At 38.4% G+C, this 21611-nt stretch overlaps 1 pseudogene; it reads left to right on the forward strand.

Moving 5' to 3' along the window:
• Window positions 1-15861: 15861 nt before the first annotated feature.
• LOC126703984 (cytochrome P450 CYP736A12-like) lies at window positions 15862-18624 on the forward strand (annotated as a pseudogene).
• Window positions 18625-21611: the final 2987 nt, after the last annotated feature.

A 21611-nucleotide genomic window follows, 5' to 3' on the forward strand; every position in this document is an offset into this window, starting at 1 on the left:
GTATTGACCCCTTGTGATGAATTAATTGATTAATTAGCCAAGTTTTTAAATTAATCAAATAAACATGCAAAGCGCGTGGTAGCACAAACAAATCACTAATTAAATTAAGTATGCAACGGAAAATAAATTGACAAGGTGATTTGTTTACGAATGGGGAAAACCTACATGGCAAAAACCCCCATCAAGTGATTTTAAGGTCACCACTCCCGAGAATCCACTATTATCAAAACAAGTGGTTACAAGTAAAGGAATCCCAATAATTTCTACTAACCTATAGTTGAACCCTTACCCCAATACCCAATTGGACTTGTTTTGTAGTGACAATCTCTCCTTTCAATGCACGGTTCTTAGTACGTGACTAACCAATTGCACGGATCCCAATACGCGACTTGATCACCAACTTGAGAAGGATATTGGCTGTAAAATTCTTCAATTCATCACACGATGAAGATTATGAAGTTGCTTGGTCACAAAATACTATGGTGTACAAACACAGCAGCTTTTTCAAAAACTAGGACAAACTAGGTTTTTAGTCACACTCTTCTTCACACTTGTGAAATTTGCTCTTTTGCAACTTATGTGACCTTTTAAGGCCCTTAAAATAATTCTTATATATGTTTAGGATTGTGAGAAAAGATTTCCCAAACATACATTAAAATATTTTCCAAACATACATTCACGGATTGGATGAAAATAAGAACTAAAAATCTGAACTTCATAAATCTCGATAGATACCCTATCTGTCGAGCAGTTATCAAGTCTCGGGCTGAAACAGCTCTCTTTGAACCTCGATAGATGCTAGTTGTCGAGCTTTAAAATCCTGCACTTTATGACTTGATTCTTGGATAGACTTGCATGGTTTTAACACTTGAACTTGAAACCTTATTTCTTGAAGCATTAAACACATCCTAGATCCACCCAATTACAAGTAAAGTGTGTTTTGTCAAAGGATTAACCAGTTACATAAAATAGTGACATATGTTCCTAACATTGAATCACATATGTCCTAACAGTGAATATCAATTATTTTTCGTTTTAAATAATTGCATTTTTCTTATTTAATGATTACGAAGAGATTACGCCTTACATATTATCTAATAAGGGCATGAGATTAAATTTAAATAAATTATCTTTTTTATCCCATCATTTTTATCCTCAACCAAAAAAAGGATTTTTCCATCACTTAATATACATGAGAGTAGACTAAATATTTTCTATCCCCCACTTTTCTACTCTCCCATAATTTTTATCCCCTCACTTTTCCAATTTGCAGCCAAATAATGCCTTAGCCTTTTAATTGATGATCAACAAATCTTTTCCCACCCATTTGGGGTGGTATTACATGTATCTACCCTATCACAAGGGGATGGATACATGCATTGGATATATTATAAATTTTCTCCACCTATTTACTTGCATATATGCTAACATTTGGTTCAATAATAATAATAATAATAATAATAATAATAATAATAATTTATAAGGATTTTATCATTACACTTAGTAACTATATCATCGTTACTAGCAATAGAATAATGTTTTGGCCTGTCTATATATGCTTTATAAAATATAATACCAATAATAATGTGAATATGTAAAGTATTTCGAATTGTGATTTTAATTAATTTTGAAAAAAAAAATTTCTACTTAACTTTGCAAAAAGTATGACTTTAGTTTGCTATATTATCTCACCTGATAGGGTAAAAAAAAAAAAAAAAAAACTTATTAAAAGTCTATGTCAACTCTAATATGAGCAAATTGATATCTTAGGAATTAAGATCATTATATATATATAAGCATATCATCTTAAATATTTCACTTGAACATATTGTATATAACAAACAATTCCATGACCAAGGTCCAAGGCAACAGACTGTATAAAGAAGTGAATTACTGAAATCTCTAATTAGCTAGCAAAGACAAGAAACAAAAAAAAGAAGGAAGAAGTTGTATATATTTTGTAAATGCATTCAAATTCAAATATTATTTTTCCTGTGATTTTAATTAACATACATTATTTAAAAAAAAAAAAAAAAAAAAAAAAAAACTCATAGGAATGTACCCAGGCCCTTTTGTATCTACATATCACAAAACCAAAACTTGCATTCCAAAATTTCGTGCAATTGCATGAAAGAGAAACAAAAGCCACAAAACCCAAAACAAAAAGATCCACATCAAAGCCCAACGAAACCCTAAACTTTAAATAATAATAATAAAAAAAAAACTAAAAAGAAAAAGAATGAAAGAAAGAGAGAGATAGCAGAGGAGATAAGAAGAGGAAAGGGGGAGAGGAGGTAGGGTGGTAGCAGTGGACGAGGGAAGAGAAGGTGAGGCGGCAAAGGGGGAGAGGAGGCTGGGGTGGTGGCAGTGGCTAGGGAGGCGGTTGGGATGGTGGCAATGGCTAGGGAGGTGGTTGGGGCGGCGGTGAAGAGGAGAGAGTGAAGGAGAGAGAGAGGTGCAAGTGAGGGAGAGAGGGTTAGGTGGCTAAATAGAGAAAAGAGAGAAAAAAAAAATGAAACATTAGTAGATTGTAATAGGCACTGTAATGTAATAGTTATTCCAATGATTTAACTATTTGGTAGTTTGGTTATGTTTTCATTATAGGGAATAATCATTCCTTATGAATAGCTATTTTTTAAAATAAGGAATATCTATTCTGATGGTTTTTAGACCCCTTAAAACACAATTGGATTAACCTAGGTAATTAGCCAAGTTGTTACTTAGTCCAATTTATCAAAACTAGGTTATCACAATTAACATAATCATATCATGCAAAACAGCGAAAAGATAAATAACACAAAGGTATGATCACCCAGGAAACCAAACCGGTAAAAACCTGGGGAGGATTTGACCTAGCTATCCTCAAGGTAAACTTGAATCCACTATCTTGAAAGAATTGAAGTTCATACAATAAGACTTACAAGCCCCCACGCTCGACTTCTTATTGCTACCCACCAGTAGAACTTACTGACACGACCACATGCAAGCTCCGAATCCACGGACTCCTTCTTTCTTGGATTCACCACCAGATACAAGCACACCCGCTTGTGTTTTCTTTAAGCTTCAATGGCAGCAACTAAGTTGATCATCAAGGTGTAGATAAAATCTCTTCCTTGAAAACCCTAAGTTTGTGTAAAGGAAAGCTCCTCTAGATCTCACAAGAGATTTACATAAACAGCAATATGAGCAACGCTAAAACGTGGCTAGGGTTTGCCTTTTATACTTAGAATAAATTAGAAAACCCTAAACGTTTTAAACAACTAGGGCTGAGTTGGAAATCTGCAGAAAAACACATTTTGCCCGAGATTCGATCGATCGAGCCTAAGCTTCGATCGATCGAGCCAGGCCGAAATGCACAATAACTTCTGCATTAGCTCGATTCCAACTTTATATAAAAGATACAACTTTGAGCAAGACTAAAACACTTCTAAACACATTGTTTTGATCATGGTTTGCCAGCAATACACATTAGAGTTCTAAATACATAAATACCTAAGTCTTTAGAACCTAACATATTCCTCTCTAAAAATGTTGTAATAGCTATTTCTTAGTATGTGTAATAATTTCTAAAATTATTATATTTCCAAATAAACAAACTTTTCATACGTACATAACAATCATGAAAAAAAAAAAAAAACTAATATCTCTCTCAAATTTAAAAAAATATTAGTTTTTCGGAAATATCTTACTCATAGTAATATATCTTAAGCTTGATTCTAATATTACAACTCACAACCAAATTTATAAATATACTTAGCTATTCCATTACAACACATTTTATTCATAGTAATAAAGATTACAATTTCTGTTGTAATCCCCATTGTGTACCAAATGTGGAGGGAAATAAGTGAAAAAATAATTTTAAAATATTCTTCACTTCCTTTGTTTGAGAGTTTTAATGGAGGGAAATGAAATTTCATTCTCTCGTTTAAGAGTTTAAGTGGGAGGGAATGGAATGAGTAGGGGGGAGTACTCATTCTTCTCTATTTCCTCAAAACCTTAAATTTCCATTCTCCTTAAAATTGTGAAGAATTGGAGGGAATAAAATTAGATTTAATGAATTTTTTTACTACTATCAAAAAAATCATATTTATTTAGCCATTTATTTAAAAATAGAGGTCTAATAGTAAAACTATTATAAAATGATTCCATTAATTTTCCTCTATTTTACTCCCAAATAGGGATGGCAATGGGGCAAGGTGGGGCCAAAGGATAGGGTCTTCGTCCCTGCCCCGCATGCTTTTGTCTTGCCCCATCCCTGCCCCGCCCTGCTCCGCATGACGGGGAAAACTTTCTTACCCCATCCCCGCCCTTTGGGGCCCTGCGAAGCCCCGCCTCACCCCGTAAAACTCTATTTTTTGTTAATTTGCCCTACAACTTGTACAATTTTTTTAATGAAACCTATTTCTTTGATAAAAATATACTTGAAATTACAACTAAATTTATCCCATCAAATCAAATAATTTTTTAGAAAAAATTGAATAATATATCCTAATGTTTAACAAGACAATCATAAAAAAAAATATTTCATAGTATAACACATAACAAAATAAATGCCGAGAACCATATTAGGGAGAATCAAATAAACTAATATTGATATGTTTGTTTAAATAGTAAGGTTTTAGGGTATAAAAAATTTATAATTATAATTGTAGGGATATTGGGCCCACAAATTCGTTATTTGTTTATATATTGGGCCTATGGCCCAATCCGAGGACGAGGTTTTGTCCGAAGAGGGGATATCTTTGTCAAAAGAGACTGCGTTAGTAAGTAGAGAGATTAGTCTTGGTTATAACAACTCTAGGGGTGGGCTGAGGATAAGCACATCCTCGACTAACCAATGCTGAGGTCCGAAAAGTTTGTCTGTCGTCATGGGTAATGTTCTAGGAAGTTCCGTTGGCACAGATATGAATTGCAGTGATATCAGACAAGGAAAAATCCTAAAAATATCTTTGGAGAAAGCTGCTGCCTCTGCATTAAATGCACTGCAGCTAACTCTTTGACCGCATTAATGTGGAGGTGATACCTGAAAAGTGGATTTGAGCCTTACAGCTACTGCATGAGGACTTATGGGAGGACTGATAGGACAAGTATCAATACCAACAGTTTGGTATGCACGTGGAAGGTGGAGATGAAAATGAGAGAAAACATAAAAGAAGAGGGTGGCAATGAGACTAGGGGATCGGGAAAAAAAAGAGAAAACTATTGTAGCATTAAGAATTGACTTTATAATCAAATCTGAAAGAAATATATCAAGACAGATCTCCTCGGACTTTGCCGAAGATGTTTTTCTTCATTATAAACCTGTTCATTTACATCTTTTTGTCATCTAAACCTATTTTTGTGTTAGTTTACTTCATTTGAGCCCAGTTTTCCAACCTATTCTCAACAAATTCATTGTTTTGGACTTTTTGAGCCTCAGTCCATCTACCTGTTAGGCTAGGAATTCAAATAGCTCCTTACAATTGGCACCTTCTGTGGGAATTACTGGTGTGATAGTGAGTTTGACATTCAACTATGGTAGGTTCAGGTTCAAACTAGGCAAAATCCATGGGGTCTCAACGTCGAGATCACTTCCGTGAACTTGAGCAAAGGAGAGACCGAGAAGGAAGTGTACATATTACCCATACTGGTAAGAGCCATTCTCGGGGTGGTAGCCATATCTCCCAGGAGAAAGATACCAAAGCCATGTAGAAGGAAATTGATCACCTAAAGAGAAGCTTGCGCCACGAACGGCGAAGGTGAGCTCCATCCAATTTTGACTTCTCTTCCGATGGTGAAGAGGATGACAGCTATAGGCGCAAATCAAGGACTCCTCCTAGCGAGTCTTTCTTATATGATGAGGACTATCATCATGAGTGCAGAAACAGAAATTCGTCTTCAGTAGACCTAGGAAACAACGCTATGAGTAAAGCACTCAACCAAATTTTCAGGTCACCTTTCACGCGTTGGATTAAGGAAGGGAGACTTCCTCGACAGTCCACTCAGCCCACATTTACTATATACAATGGTAGAACAAACCCTGTGGAGCATATTAGTCACTTCAATTAGAGGATGACTGTATGCTCCAAGAAAAAGGCCTTGATGTGCCAGATATTCCCATCCAGTTTAGGGTCTGTGGTGATGAGGTAGTTTGATGGTCTGAGGGCAGTCATCCTCTGATTCCTTTAAGGAACTCACTCAGGCGTTTGGATCACGCTTTATTACGTGCAGCAGGGTTCCTCGACCTTTAGCTTCCTTGCTGTCTCCATCCATGAGAGAAGGAGAAACCCTGAAAACATATTCGGACAGATATTAGGAGATGTTCAACGAGATAGATGGTGATTTTGACGACTTAACTATCATCACCTTCAAGCTTTGCCTACCTGTCGAGAATGGCTTAAGAAAGTCTTTGATTGGGAAACCTGTCACCAGTGTACGCCAGCTTATGGATTGGATTGACAAGTATAGGGTTGAAGAGGACCAGTAACAAGGCAAGGGAAAAGGTAAGGTTATCCCTCAAGAGAGAAGGGATTTCAAGTCGGACTGTTACAACAATAACAGACCCTGGAGGGATTTTGTTGGGCAGTTTGAGCCTGTAGCTCCGCAAGCAATTAATGCTGTGTTCAGGGAACTGGTGCATCAAGTTTTGGAGAAGATAAAAAACGAGCCATACTTCAAGTGGCCGAAAAGAATGAGTAGAGAACCTTTGAGGCGCAACCAAAGCCTTCACTGCTAATATCACCAAGAGAGGGGACATACCACCGAGGACTGTAGAACACTATGGAACCATTTGGAGCAACTAGTTAAGGAAGGGAAGTTGCAACAATTTTTGTACCGGCCCAATGGACAAAGGGACCAATCAAGGTCAGGGGCTCGGGGGAATACTCCTTCAAGGCCCCCACTAGGTACCATAAATGTCATTTTTGCTGTGCCTGGGAGAACTGGCTTTCATCCTTCCAGGGTAATGTCTGTAGCTAGGCTACTACCCGAGGACTCTCACTCCGAGCCGAAGAGAGCTAAGATAGAGGTCCAACCACTACTGAGTTTCTCGGATGAAGACAAGATTGGAACCATTCAATCACATGATGACGCTTTAGTAGTTATCCTCAAAATAGAGGGTATGATGTTAAGAGAGTAATGGTAGACCACGGCAGTTGTGTAGAAGTCATGTACCCTGACTTGTACAAAGGGCTGAAATTAAAGCTTGAAGATCTGACAGTCTATGATTCACCTATGATAAGTTTTGATGGGAAAGTTGTTATTCCAAGAGGTTAGATTAGGATGCTCCTTCAGGCTGGCTCAGAGGTGGTGGAAGTAGACTTCATTGTGGTAGACACATACTCACCCTACACAACCATTATGGCCAGACCATGGCCCCATACCCTAGGAGTTGTTTCTTCTACTTTGCATCAGAAAGTGAAGTATCCATCAGGAGACCAAATTGAAGAGCTAATAGGGGATCAATCAATGGCTAGGCAATGCCTTGTGTCTGCAATTCTGCATCAGCCAGCAGCTGAGGCCTCGACTTCTGTTGAGGGTGGCTTATAGCAGTCAAAGTCTCCGGTATTAACCGTGAAAGGGCTAGTCGAGGATGCAAAATGTGAAGATTTAGAGAAATTTACTATAAGTGGTGATCCGGAGAAGTTTTTTCAGGTTGGGGCTCAACTACCACCTCAAGAGAAAGAGGAGTTGGTGGAATTCCTTAAGAGGAACATTAACGTATTCGCTTGGAATGCTTACGAAGCTCCAGGGGTGGATACGAACTTCATCTGTCATCATTTGAACGTCAACCCGTTAGTCGTCCCTAGAAAGCAACCACCTCGATGCTCATCTAAGGATCATTCTGATGCCGTCAAAGACGAGGTGATAAAGCTTAAACGGGCCGAGGCTATTAAAGAGGTGTTCTACCATGAATGGCTAGTTAATACAGTGGTGGTAAAGAAGAAGAGTGGGAAGTGGCGTGTATGTGTAGATTTTACGGATTTGAACAAAGCCTGCCCAAAGGACCCCTTCCCTATGCCTCGGATTGATTAGCTGGTAGATGCAACGGTAGGCCATCCTTGGATGAGCTTTTTGGATGCCTTTCAAGGGTACCATCAGATACCTTTAGCCTTGGACGATCAAGAGAGGACATCTTTTCTCACCCCTATTGGGAATTACCATTACAAGGTGATGCCTTTTGGTTTAAATAATTCAAGGGTTACCTACCAGAGGATGATGACTAGGATGTTTGAGCCACTGTTAGGGAAAAACATTGAGGTCTATATAGATGACATGGTGGTCAAGAGCAAGTTGGAATCTGAGCACGTTAATGACCTCAGGAATATTTTTGAGATCTTGAGGAGGCACAAGCTACGACTAAATGCTTCCAAATGTTCATTCGGTGTTGGATCAAGCAAGTTCTTAGGCTACATGGTTACACACCTTGGAATTGAAGTCAACCCTAACCAAATCAAGGCAATCAACAACCTGCAACTACCTCAGAATCCCAAAGAGGCCAAAGGCTAACTAGGATGACTGTTGCTCTAAATCGATTCATCTCTCGATCAGCAGACATGTGTAGGCCTTTCTTTCAGTTGTTGAACAAATGGAAGGGATTTGAATGGACCGAGGAGTGTGCCCTAGTTTTCCAGCATTTGAAAGAGTACCTTTCTTGGCCACCAATTATGTCCAGTCCCGAGGTGGACAAGATTCTGTTTGCTTACATTGGAGTGGCCTCCCACGCAGTAAGTTTGGTGCTAATCCAGGTTGACAGTGGTATGCAGATACTAGTTTATTACATGAGCAAGTCACTACATGAGCCGAGGTTCGATACTTACCACTTGAGAAGGCTGTTCTGGCAGTGATGCATGGTACGCATAGGCTCCCCCATTATTTCCAATCACACATGGTTGTTGTCTTGACTCAGCTCCCGTTCAAATCTCTACTTCGGAGCGCTGACTACACAGGGAGAATTGCAAAATAAGGCACGATCCTAGGGCTTTTGATATCAAATATATGCCTCGCACCTCTGTCAAGATTCAGGTCCTCGCCGACCTGGTGGTTGAGTTTGCTGATACCCCACCAGAAGATAGATTAGAGGAGCAAAACATGGATGGAAAATCTGTTGGTGTAATCTCCTTGCAAGAGCCTTTGTCTTGGAAGGTCTATGTTGATGGTGTAGCTAATCACAGAGGATCCGGGGTGGGGCTAGTTCTGGTATCTCCGGAGAATATCACAATTGAGAAATCCTTGAGACGGGGATTCTTGGCCACAAACAATGAGGCCGAATACGAAGCTTTGTTGGTAGGGATGACCATGGTTCAAAAAATGGGTGGAAAAGCAGTGGAGATATTCTCTGACTCAAGGCTAGTTGTAGGCCAAGTCTAGGGAGAGCTGGAAGCAAGAGATCCTAGAATGTAGGAATATTTAAGCCAGGTTAGAAACTTACAAACTGAATTTGAGTCTTTTATTTTATCACAAGTTCCTAGAAGTAGAAATGCATATGCGGACTCTCTCACCACATTGGCAACCTCCTCGGCACAGAGCTTACCTCAGGTAATCCTTGTTGAGGGCTTGTGCAAACCCTTTGAAGTGGAAAGGAATGTGGTTCATGTTCACCAAATAAGGGTGGGGCCCAGCTGGAAGGACCCTATTGTGCTATTCCTTAAAGAAGATGTCCTGCCTGAGAGTAAGTCCGAGGCTGACAAGATACGGAGAAAAGCTCCTCGGTTTTGGCTGTCTGAAGATGAAAAGTTGTATAAAAGATCTTTCTTTGGCCCACACCTGCTATGCGTACACCCTGAAGTAGTTAAGCTACTCTTGGAAGAATTACATAAAGGGATTTGTGGAAGCCATATGACGGGCAGATTTTTATCTCACAAGGCCCTCACACAAGGTTATTGATGGCCAAATATACAGAAAGAAGCATAGGAATATGTAAAGAAATGCGACCAATGCCAAAGATTTGCACCAAACATTCATCAACCTGGTTGAGTTCTCAATCCACTGTCCAGCCCCTAGCCTTTCGCTCAATGGGGTTTGGACATTGTAGGTCCTTTCCCCAAGGTAGCAGGAAATAAGAGATATTTGGCTTGGATTATTTCACCAAGTGGGTTGAACCTGAACCACTGGCAAATATTAGGGATAAAGATGAAAAAAGATTCATTTGGAAAAATATCGTCACCCGGTTTGGAATCCTACATACACTCATCTCGAACAACGGACTTCAATTTGATAGTAAAACCTTTAGAAGATATTGTTTCGATCTGGGAATAAAGAACAAGTATTCCACTCCGGCCTATCCACAAGGGAATGGATAAGCCGAGGCTGTCAATAAGGTCATAATGAGTGGACTTAAAAAGAGATTGGATGACGCGAAGGGAAAATGGGTGAAAGAGCTGCCATACATCCTTTGGACTTACCGGACCACTCCTCGCAAATCCACTGGGAGACGCCCTTCTCAATGACTTATGGGGCCGAGGCTGTCATTCCTCTGGAGACTGGATTCTCCACGTTGAGAACGAGTTCTTTTACTCCAAGCAACAATGATAGGCTGTTGGAGAAGAGTTTAGACTTAATTGAAGAAGGAAGAGAAAATGCCATGGTCCAATTGGCCTACTATCAACACAAGTTCAAGCAGGAGTATGATGCCAACGTAAAGCTAAGGCCATTAACAGTCAAAGAATTGGTCTTAAGAAAGGTTTTAGGCACTACAAAGAACCTAGCATAGGAAAATTAGGACCCATCTGGGAAGGGCCATATCATATCACATCGGTGGCCGGAATAGGGGCATATTATCTTGAGGATCTAGAGGAAAAGGTTATATCACGCCCTTGGAATGTAAATAACCTGAGAAGGTACTATTATTAATAAAAGCTTTCTTCACCACATTTTGGTCTACTATATTGTATGTCATGCGTTCTACTTTCAATCTTAGTATTAAACAAAACCTTGGTTATGCCTGGCTCCTCGGACCATAAACCTTAGGTAAATTAATACTCTCGGACATCTATTTAAGTATCAAATAGAACCTTGGTCATGCCTGACTCCTTGGACCACATACCTTGGGTAAATTGATATCTTACAAGTTATTTTTCTAAGTGTTAAATAGAACCTTAGCTATGCATGGATCCTCGGACCACATGCTTTGGGGAAATTAACACCTTATGATATCGATCTTAGTATTAAACAGAACCTTGGTCATGCTTGGCTCCTCAGACCACATACCTTGGGTAAATTGATATCTTACAAGTTATTTTTCTAAGTGTTAAACAGAACCTTAGCTATGTCTGGATCCTCGGACCACATGCTTTGGGAAAATTAACACCTTATGATATCAATCTTAGTATTAAATAGAACGTTGGTTATGCCTGGCTCCTTGGACCACATACCTTAGGTAAATTAATACTTCCTGACATCTATTTAAGTATCAAACAGAACCTTGGTCATGCATGGCTCCTCGGACCACATACCTTGGGTAAATTGATATCTTACAAGTTATTTTCTAAGTGTTAACCAGAACCTTAACTATGCCTACATTCTTAGACCACATGCTTTGAGGAAATTAACACATTATGACATCTTTCTAAGTATTAAACAGAGTCTCGGTCATGTTTGGATTCTCAGACCACATACCTTGGGGAATTGATATCTTTTAATCATTAATACTTAATATCATTTTTGACAAACGTCTAAGCAAAGCTTTAGTTCATCTTAGATTTTTTTGGACCACATACTTAAGGTAAGACAAGTATTTCTTATGGATTACCTAAGTGTCAACTTTGACAACTTCACTAAACAGCAAAGATCTTCATGGCAGTAACAAACCCACTTGGATATTCATGAGCATTACTTAAAACATTTGCAAGCTTACCTGTATTTTTTTAAGAATTGATTATCCCTTTGCTCCTCTAAACTTACCAATGAGTAAAGAACAGAGGAAGGTTAAACCTGTACGCAGGTTATATTACTGTGTATGTTCTTAAGAGTTGAAATTGTGTCCTGCCGAGGTAATGGACTTAGAGGTTTTTAACTTGTTGTACTGCTGATCATATGAAATGGGATAAATTTTCCACTACTCATGTAGATTAGTAATAGAGGTTTTGCTTTATTACTACTTACATTAAGTGTTAGATAAAATAGAAATCATATCAACTCCAATATATGAATCATAGTAAGAAAGAAAATACTCGCAACTTTCATTAATAAAGGCTTTAACATAAGGCAGTTCAAATTCAAAGAGATAACTTGATTACACATTGTGGAAACCAAAACAAAAAAAATAAAAATAAAAAGGGGAAGAGAGCTATGCAAAAGTCTACTTCTTTTTTATTACAATTTTTCCTTTAAGAGGAGCTTTAGGTTGTTGGGCTGCAGCCTTAGAGGATCCTTGGTCAGTACCTTTGAGGTCACCCTTAGCAGGAATTGGGAGAGTTGCAAGGACAATCTCCATCTTGGATGCCTTATTATCTTTAGTGGAATCCTGGGGAACAGCCGGGGGCTTGGTGGCATCAGGGGACACGCCCTTGGTGACCTCAACCTCTTTCTCATTCACCCCCGGCTGCTTAGCCTCCTTTGGAGGGTTGCTAGAGGAGGGAAGGGCCTTCTCAGATCCGCTCTTCTTTGGATCGGCCACCTCTGGAGGAGTGTCTGCCTTAGAGTTGCTAAAGGAATGAAGGCAGATGGCTTTAGGGTAATAGAAATTTTCTTCCTTCCTAAGTGTAGAGGAAGCCTTAACCCCAGCTTGGTTAAGGGTTTCGTCCCACACTTGGGCACAGTAAAGCCTACATACCCCTGGAACCTCGGCCCTAAGGGCGTCCTCGGTCTCGGCCCCCCCAATGTTATACCCATATTGCTCAGCCTCCTCCCTGGCCATTTCAACTTGAGCCTTGGCCTTCTTGACCTCCTCCAGTTTTTTCTTCAGTGTAGTGATTTGCTTCTTGGAGGCGGCTAGCTAGTCCTCAGCATTACGCAGAAGCACCCTCTGGCCTTCGGCTTGCTTTTCCACAGTGTTCAAGGCAACAGTGGCACTTTTTCTCTCTTTCTCCTCCTTTTGTAGTTTGCTCTTCAGCTCCTGATTACTTTTTTCAGCCACATGGAAGGCATCCACGGCTGCTATCTTCCTCCCCTCATCCTCCGATGAGAGTAGTTCACCATCTCCTCGGCCCTAAAGGTTACTTAGATGGTCTAGAAAGGAAGAGGAATACAGTTAAAAAAAATAAATAAATAAAAAAAGAAAAAGAAAACTTAACTAAACTTAAAAACTTACTTACCATGGCCAAATCCCTTTTTAATCCGAGGAAGACTTCATGCTCCTTCATGGATCTGAGGTCAGCCATGTCCATGGGTAAAAGTAGGGATTACTCCACCGCATCTACTACATACACAGCCGTGCCCCGTTGAAAGTCTCGAATGGAGGCATCACTAAAAAGGGGAGCTCCATCCAGCTCCATGCGAGGGGCCCAAACAGGGGCTGCAGTTCGGTGGTCAACCCTTCTTTCCCCTTTAGTGGTGGACCTTGTTTGTATAGTATGGGGTTGCTTAGGCCCCTTTTGAGATTCGGCCTCTTGGGGAGGTTGTTTTTTCCCAACTTCTATCATGTGCTTCCCTTTCTCCTCCCTTTTCCTCTTATGGTTGTTTGGATCAGGTTGGATTGGTTGGACGGGTGGAGGAGTGAGGAGCCTGGTTTGAGGCGCCTTCCCTAAGGCGTCCCTCCCTGGTTGAGACTCCAATAGCTCCAAGAGGGTGGACCTCTGTTTGCGTTAGATGCCCATATTAGTAGAGGTGTCAGGAGTTTCTTGGTAAAGACTAGCTGAGGCTAAGGAAGGAGGGCCGAGGTCAACAGGAGAGGTCTCTCGGAATAAGATTTGGTCGAAGTTGCCAAATTCGTCCTCAAAATCTGACACTTCTACTACCTTTTCTTCTTCTTCTTCCTCCTTTATAAAAGCGGGATAAGAAGAAGTTCCCTCCTCAGCTGTATGCTGTGGTGGCTGGGTGACCCTAGGGATGCCCTCTGGAATCGGACCGTGGTAAGTGTGCCCTATGGGATTGAACCGATAATAAGAAACCCTGGAACGGCTACACTAATCCTTTGTAGACGTGAGTCTCTTGCCTTGATTGCACACTTTGGTGCTTGGAAGGCGTTGGAGATTGACATGTAATCCAAAATAAGGTGAGCAGCCCTTAGTTGTCCGTTTGTGTGAACGAACACTTCGGCCTTGAGGATCTTGTCTAGGCTTGCTTGATTCTGAGGCTGAAGTTGGGGACAACAACATTTTTGTCTACAACACCATTAGGAAGGACAAAAAGTATCATAAAAAAAAAATTTAAAAAAAAAAAAAAAAAAAAAACAACAACAACAACAACAAAACAATGTAAATTACAGAAAATTTCAGGTACAAGTAAAAGAGAAAAGAAGAACGCAGAAGGTTTAACTTCAAGCATAACCATCCTAGGTCTAAGACCCCACCTAGCTGTCCCTCTCTCGTTGGGCAGGGAAGTCCATCGTGCCAATCTTCTTACACGATCAGGAAGTCTTTTTTCTGGCCTTTGTTGGACTCAGGTAGGCATTGAATGAGTCTAACTTTAGGGTACCTAGATTTCAGGTAATACCCATGCCCCTTTAGGTGATGGAGGTTGTAGACCCAATTAATATCATGGTGGGTAAGTCCTAACCCCATCCTTTCATTGAGGGCATCTACATAACCTAGGATCCTAAACATGTTTGGGGCGCACTGGGTAGGAGCTAACCTATGGGCCTTAACATAATCCCTAGTTACGGTGCCCATGGGGATCCTCATCCCGCCCTCTATAAAGGCTATCATTGGGATTACTATCTCTCTCTCTTGCCTGTCTTCATGCCATTGTCTCTCTTTACAATACCTAATGCCTACTCCTGGGGGAATCCTATACTGAGCCCTGAAGTTTCCTATTCCCTCGGAATCTACCAGACTCTTAAATCTACCCATTTCTAGAAGGGTTTGGAGAGAACAAGAGAGGTTGAAAGGAGAGAATGGAGCCAAGGAAAGGTAAAGTACGAAAAACAGAAAAATATATGGAAAAATAGAGTGTAGAGATTTGTGAAGACTTACAGAAATAAGGAGGATATCCTCGGATAGACTTTTAATATTTGTAGAGGCACAAGTGAGTTAAGAAAGTTGGCAGGTTCAGTGTATGAACGCTAGAGCTAAAGTGAATGCTAAAGTAAGATGAAGGATTGATTAAAGTGATATTTATATCAAAGAGAAAGCTATAGAGTGGGAAAGTTCCCGCCCAAGTCCCAGTAGAGTTCTCAGCCGTTAGATTTGCATCGTACTATAGAACGTGGGGGACATGCGACCGTTAAAATTTAATGAGGAGTGCATCTCATAAGCAGAAGCGTCAGGAGCGTGTCTCAGGCAGTTAAAAAGGTGTTTGCTTCGGCAAAGGTGATGTGTGATAGGCACAGACTGGCTAAGGTGACATCAAAATCCTCCATTCTTGCCGAGGAGCTAGAAAGAAGAATCTCGAGGGGCTATTGTAGGGAAATTGGGCCCAGAAATTCGTTATCTATTTATATATTGGCCTGTGGCCCAATCTGAGGACGAGGTTTTGTTCGAAGAGGGGATATCTTTGTCAGAAGAGACTACGTTAGTAAGTAGAGAAATTAGTCTTGGTCATAACAGCTCTAGGGGTGGGCCGAGGATAAGCACATCCTCTGCTAACCAATGCTGAGGTCCGAAAAGTTTGTCTGTTGTCCTGGGTAACATTCTAGGAAGTTCCGTTGGCACAGATATGAATTACAGTGACATCAGACAAGGAAAAATTCTAAAAATATCTTAGGAGAAAGTTGCTGCCTTCGCATTAAATGCACTGCAGCTAACTCTTTGACCGCATTAATGTGGAGGTGATGTTTGAACAATGGATTTGAGCCTTACAGCTACTACATGGGGACTTATGGGGAAGGCTGATGGGACAAGTATCAGCACCAACAGTTTGACATGCACGTGGAAGGTGGAGATGAAAATGAGAGACATCATAAAAGAAGATGGTGGCAATGAGACTAGGGGATCGAAAGAAAAAAAATAAATAAAGAAAAGAAAAGAAAAGAGAAAACTACTGTTGCATCAAGAACTAACTTTGTAATCAAATATGAAAGAAATATATAAGGACAAATCTCCTCGGACTTTGCCCAGGACGTTTTTCTTCATTATAAACTTGTTCGTTTTCATCTTCTTGTCATCTAAACCTACTTTTGTGTTAGTTTAATTCATTAGAGCCTTATTTTCCAACCCATTCTTTACAAATTCTTTGTTTTGGGCTTTTTGGGCCTCAGTCCATCTACCTATTGGGCTAGGAATTCAAATCAGGTCCTTACTATAATCCTTAGCAACACGGGGCAAGGCGGGTCTAAAAAGTCTAAATCCATCCCCACCCCGTGGTACGGGACTAAAATCTTGCCCCATCCCCGCCCTACCACCTCTGTAGGGTGTGGAAAACCCACACGGGACGAAGCGGGGAGGGGCGGGTCAAGTGGGGCGGGGAAAAATTGCCATCCCTACTCCTGAACAAGGTTACTTACCTTCCATTTTTTTCAATTCCTTTATTTTAAAACATCCAAACAAGATAACTTAATTTAATTCCATTCCTTTTTTATTCATTAGTAATCATTCCATTTCATTTCATTCCCTTTTGAATTCTCAAACAAAGCCTAATACTAAAGGTAAAGTGGGAAGGCTTTAGCGACAAATTAATTCTTTACTAGAGGAGGCCTTCCATGACGAACCTATTTTCGGCACCTAATATGTTCCCAACAAATTTATAGAGATGAAATTATTTGTCACCAAAATGTTATACATTTAATGACAGAAATTTCCGTCACCTTAAAGCAAATAAGTTTCACACCACAATTTTTTAATTGGCATCTAACCTTGACTAGAATTAATAGCAACAAAAATAAAATTTTGTCACCAAAAGTTATTTATTTTTTTATAAATGGCGACAAAATCTATATTTTGTCATTGTATGTTACCTTTTGGTGACAAAAAAAATTTCCTCACTAAATTTTGTCACCAAAGATACATTTTGTTGTAGTGAAATTTGGATTCATCCATGAGTCTTGGCTTCAATGCCACGTGCACACACATACATGGTATAATTGCATTTTGCATGAATTATTATTATTATTATTATTTGGTTCTTTCTTTACTCTCAAGAATAATAAAATATGATTATTCTTAAGAGTAAAGAAAGAATACCAAAAAAAATCAAAAAATCAAAAAATCAAAAGCTTTCTAATTTGTGTCCCTATTGCATGGTAATATGATCAGACGTCATTTTTCCACGTATTCTAAATTATTACTTCTTTTATTTATTTATACTTTTTTTTTTTGAGAAAAATGTGTTTTGTTACTTTTCTAACCTTTCTAAAATACTATGCTACCAACTTGGTGTATGATCTTCGTATTAAAAAAAAAAACATAAATGTGCTGAACATGTGTGAAAAAACCTTTCACATAGTGGTCACGAAATGGATTTCATTTCTTAAGTTTGCTCTTGACATGCATGGTATGATTGCATTTTGCATGAATTATGTGGAGAAAGCTCATATTGGAGCGGGTTTCCAGTTGTATTGAGTAGCTTCTGTAGCACCACCCATGCACGCAGATAATTACTACTTCAATTTGTTAGGTTTATTTTGGTGACACCCTAACTACACTGTCTTTTTAGACATGTTATCCTCAATGATTTACATTTTAAGAACTGGTATTGTTGGTTTAGTGATTTTCTAGCCATTTAATGCTTTCAGGGAATAACACGGCGCATGAAGAAAGTGAGTAGGGATCTGGATTTAGTCTTGGAGAATATCATCGAAGAAATTGAACAAATTTCTAGTGGTCAACAAAATCGTCACAGTGATTTTATACATGTGTTACTTTCTTTGATGAACCAACCCATGAATCCTCATGATGAATATGTATACATAATCAATCAGACAGACATCAAGGCAACCATAATAAACATGATTTCGGGTGCATATGACACTTCATCTACTGCAATTGAGTGGACCTTTTCCGAACTCTTGAGGCATCCACGGGTAATGAAACATGTACAAGAAGAGCTAGAAGGTGTAGTTGGAATAAAAAGAATGGTGGAGGAGACAGATATGAAAAACTTAACATACTTGGATATGGTGGCGAAGGAAAGCTTAGACTACATCCTGTTGCACCATTACTAGTCCCACATGAATCCATGGAGGACATTGAGATCAATGGATATTACATATCCAAGAAATCAAGACTAATAATAAATTTTTGGGCTATTGGACGAGATCCTGATGCGTGGTCAGATAATGTGGTAGAATTTTACCCTGAAAGGTTTATGAATAATAATATAGACCTCAGAGGATGTGATTTCCAGCTCATCCCATTTGGGTCTGGTCGTAGAGGGTGCCCTAGAATACAATTGGGCCTTAAAACTGTTAAATATGTTCTAGCTCAATTATTGCATTGCTTTCACTGGGATCTCCCCCCTGGCATTTTGCCTAATGAGTTGGACATGAGTGAGAAGTTTAGGCTAGCAATGTGGAGAGCCAAGCACTTGTCTACCATGCCAACTTATTGTCACAGGGTCAATTTTTCTTTTAAATTTTCTACCTGTGATGACACTAAGCCCCTGACTTAGTCTCAGCCAATACACCACACACACACTGCAGTAACACTCAGAATAAAATTATCAAGGGAATTCACACACACAACGCACACACAGTATTTACAAGGCACCAACCCCAACCTTTATTACTTAATATCAAGTACAAAGGAAGTCAGGAGAATACACACGAAATTCTCTAAACTAGAATTACACACTCTGCTGTTGACAGCCCCAATAGCCTAGGATAAATGCACAGAAATAACTGTCATAGCAGTTATTGCCAAGTAACTGCCTCCTATTCAGGACTTGTTGCCACATGTGGTTTGACTTATGACACCTTCAACTGATGCTGTCTTAGCCTGCTCTCCATGTTTCTAGCCCTTACACAACAGGTCTAAACATCTAGAAAACTAGGAATTGCTTGGTAACTACTAATAACTGCTGCTGCACACTCTGCACATGCCAACCCATGTCTCAACTCATCATGGGGCTTTAGCCCATGCTTTAGTAGCCCACATACACTTGTTCCAACACGTTTAGAAGGTTTAGCCCCTACCCAAGCCCTTCTTATCAGCATCACAGCCCACATAGCATGCCCATTTACAGCACTTCAAGTAACTGCCATCAGCCCACTCACACAAGTCCATGCATTCTGCAAGCACCAACCAGCCCAATGACTAGCACAGCATATCATTATCATAGCAACCAAGCACTGCCTTGCACTCAAGCCACCAAGCCCACACATAAAGCAACCATCAGCCAAGCCACCATTGCCATACACCATCCCATAGGATTAGCACCACCTGCTGCTGCCCAATATCAAAATCCATCTCTGCTCACCATGGCTCTACTTGGTTAAGTTTTCATTTGGGAACAACTTATTTTTAGTTGAAAGTAATCTTGATAAAATGTAAAAGTTAAATAAAATAAGTAGGTGACCTACTTGAGCTCTACAAAATAGTAGGAAAAATAAGTAAAAGTTAAATAAAATAAGTAGTTGACTCACATGAGATCTACAAATAGTAGAAAAAAAAAAATAAGTAATAAGTTGACTTATAAGTGTATCCCAATTGAACACTAAATTTTTAAGAGAATTACAATATAACCTTTGGGAAAATTTTACTTATTTAGTTTTGGTTTGCTTTTAGTGTTAATTATAATATGTCCCCTCTCTCTCTCTCTCTCTCTAACTTTGGTTATTTTATGTGGAAAAAAAAAAAAAAAAAAAAAAAAAAAAAGAAAACGAAAGAAGAAAGATTTGAAGATATTGCAACTAGGATTGTCCAAGCCTACTCGAACCAGACAAAATTAGACTGGTCTAAACTAGCTCAATCAATAACAGATCCGATCTTTTAAGATTTGGGTCTGTAGTGGGTTTGTGTGAAGGAAACCTGATCAAAACGGGTTGAGGGGTAGGTTTAATTAATAGATGGAAACCTGTAAAACCTAGCTAAGCCATCTGAAATTCTGGAAAACTTTGCCTTTTATTTGTCATAACCTTCTTGATTCTTGTCACAATATCATTGCCCCAAAAGGGTGAAGAGAGCTATTAGTATTAAGAGACAAATCTTTGAGCGATAGCGCTGCTTCAGAGGAAAATTCACATTAATTCAATGACTTTCATCTTAGAGTGGAGCCGCTGGTAGTGTGGTTCATGCAAGCATAGTTCTTTTTTTTCATTTTGCCATTTTTTTTTTTCATTTTTTAATTATTTTATTTTATTAGAGAATTTCAACCTATGACATTTGCTCCTAATAATAGCTCTTTTTTATCAGACCAAAACACCAATCAGTTTTTTGTGTAGGCAAGAATTGAATCTCAAATCTTTTATTCAACCATCAGAGATTTTACTAATTGAGCTAATAGGAATCCACAAGCATAGTTGTCATAATGTAACTTGAATTTTTTATTTCATGTATTGTGTATCGTATTGTATCATGTATTGTGAGATACACAAATACTTAATAAAATTATAAAAAAATTATAGATATACATATAAAAAAATGTATATTCATTATAAATTCAAAATATGTTCCACTTATGTCCAATTTAATAACTACTTATGTAATACTATTTAACAAATCTATCTAAATAAATCAAATAATCATATGTTTAAAACATACACATTTAAATTGATTAAACTTAGAAGTGATAATACATGATATACGAGTCAAAATAAGATTTATTTTTCATCATCTTGCTTAATCAACTCCATTTAAATCAATGTTATCATCATGTTCATCATCTTCCAAAGTTGTTTTTTCATTATTTTCTTCATCATCATTAACATTTACTATCTCTTTCTTTATTTTTTTTATTCTAATATTTTTTCTTAGCATTCTAGCTTCTATAGACTTCTAGCAATAATAACAAAATAAAAATAATTATATTTTCATTTAATACATTATTCATATCATAGAAAATAAATTTGCAAATATGAAAGTGAAGTGTAAAGGTATAGTCCAAATTTTGTAAGAGAAAGAGGAAGGGGAATAAATACTCATGGAAATTTTATTTTATTGGACTCAATTAAGTATATATCCCAATAATTTTTTGTTAGAAATAGTCTAACAACTTGTTTAAATAAAATAAAATGACAGATTAGAGAAACAAATTTTAAACCCACATTTATATATTGTACTATTCAACGATATGATATAATTTATACAATATGCACCTATGCATTGGACGATTCATGAGATGATACACCCTTACGATACGAAATTTTTTTTACACAATATGATACGTCTTGCATATCGTATAATATTGACAACTGTGCACGTATGGTGTTTGGGTTTTTAAATCAAATTTAGTTAAAAAATAAAATAATGATGTAGAAAATTGTGAAAGCCTCAAAACTTATGTGGTAAGCTTTCATGAAGTTAATAAAAAGTCAAATGCTTCGATTTTATTGTATATATAGATGAGTGTCAATATTATTATTATTATTTTTTTTTTTTTGTGATTTGTAACATGTCAAAATTTATAGTATTTCTAGCATTAGCTTTTATTTATTTATT

The sequence above is a fragment of the Quercus robur genome, chromosome 10 (assembly GCF_932294415.1).
Source record: "Quercus robur chromosome 10, dhQueRobu3.1, whole genome shotgun sequence".
Lineage (NCBI taxonomy): Eukaryota > Viridiplantae > Streptophyta > Magnoliopsida > Fagales > Fagaceae > Quercus > Quercus robur.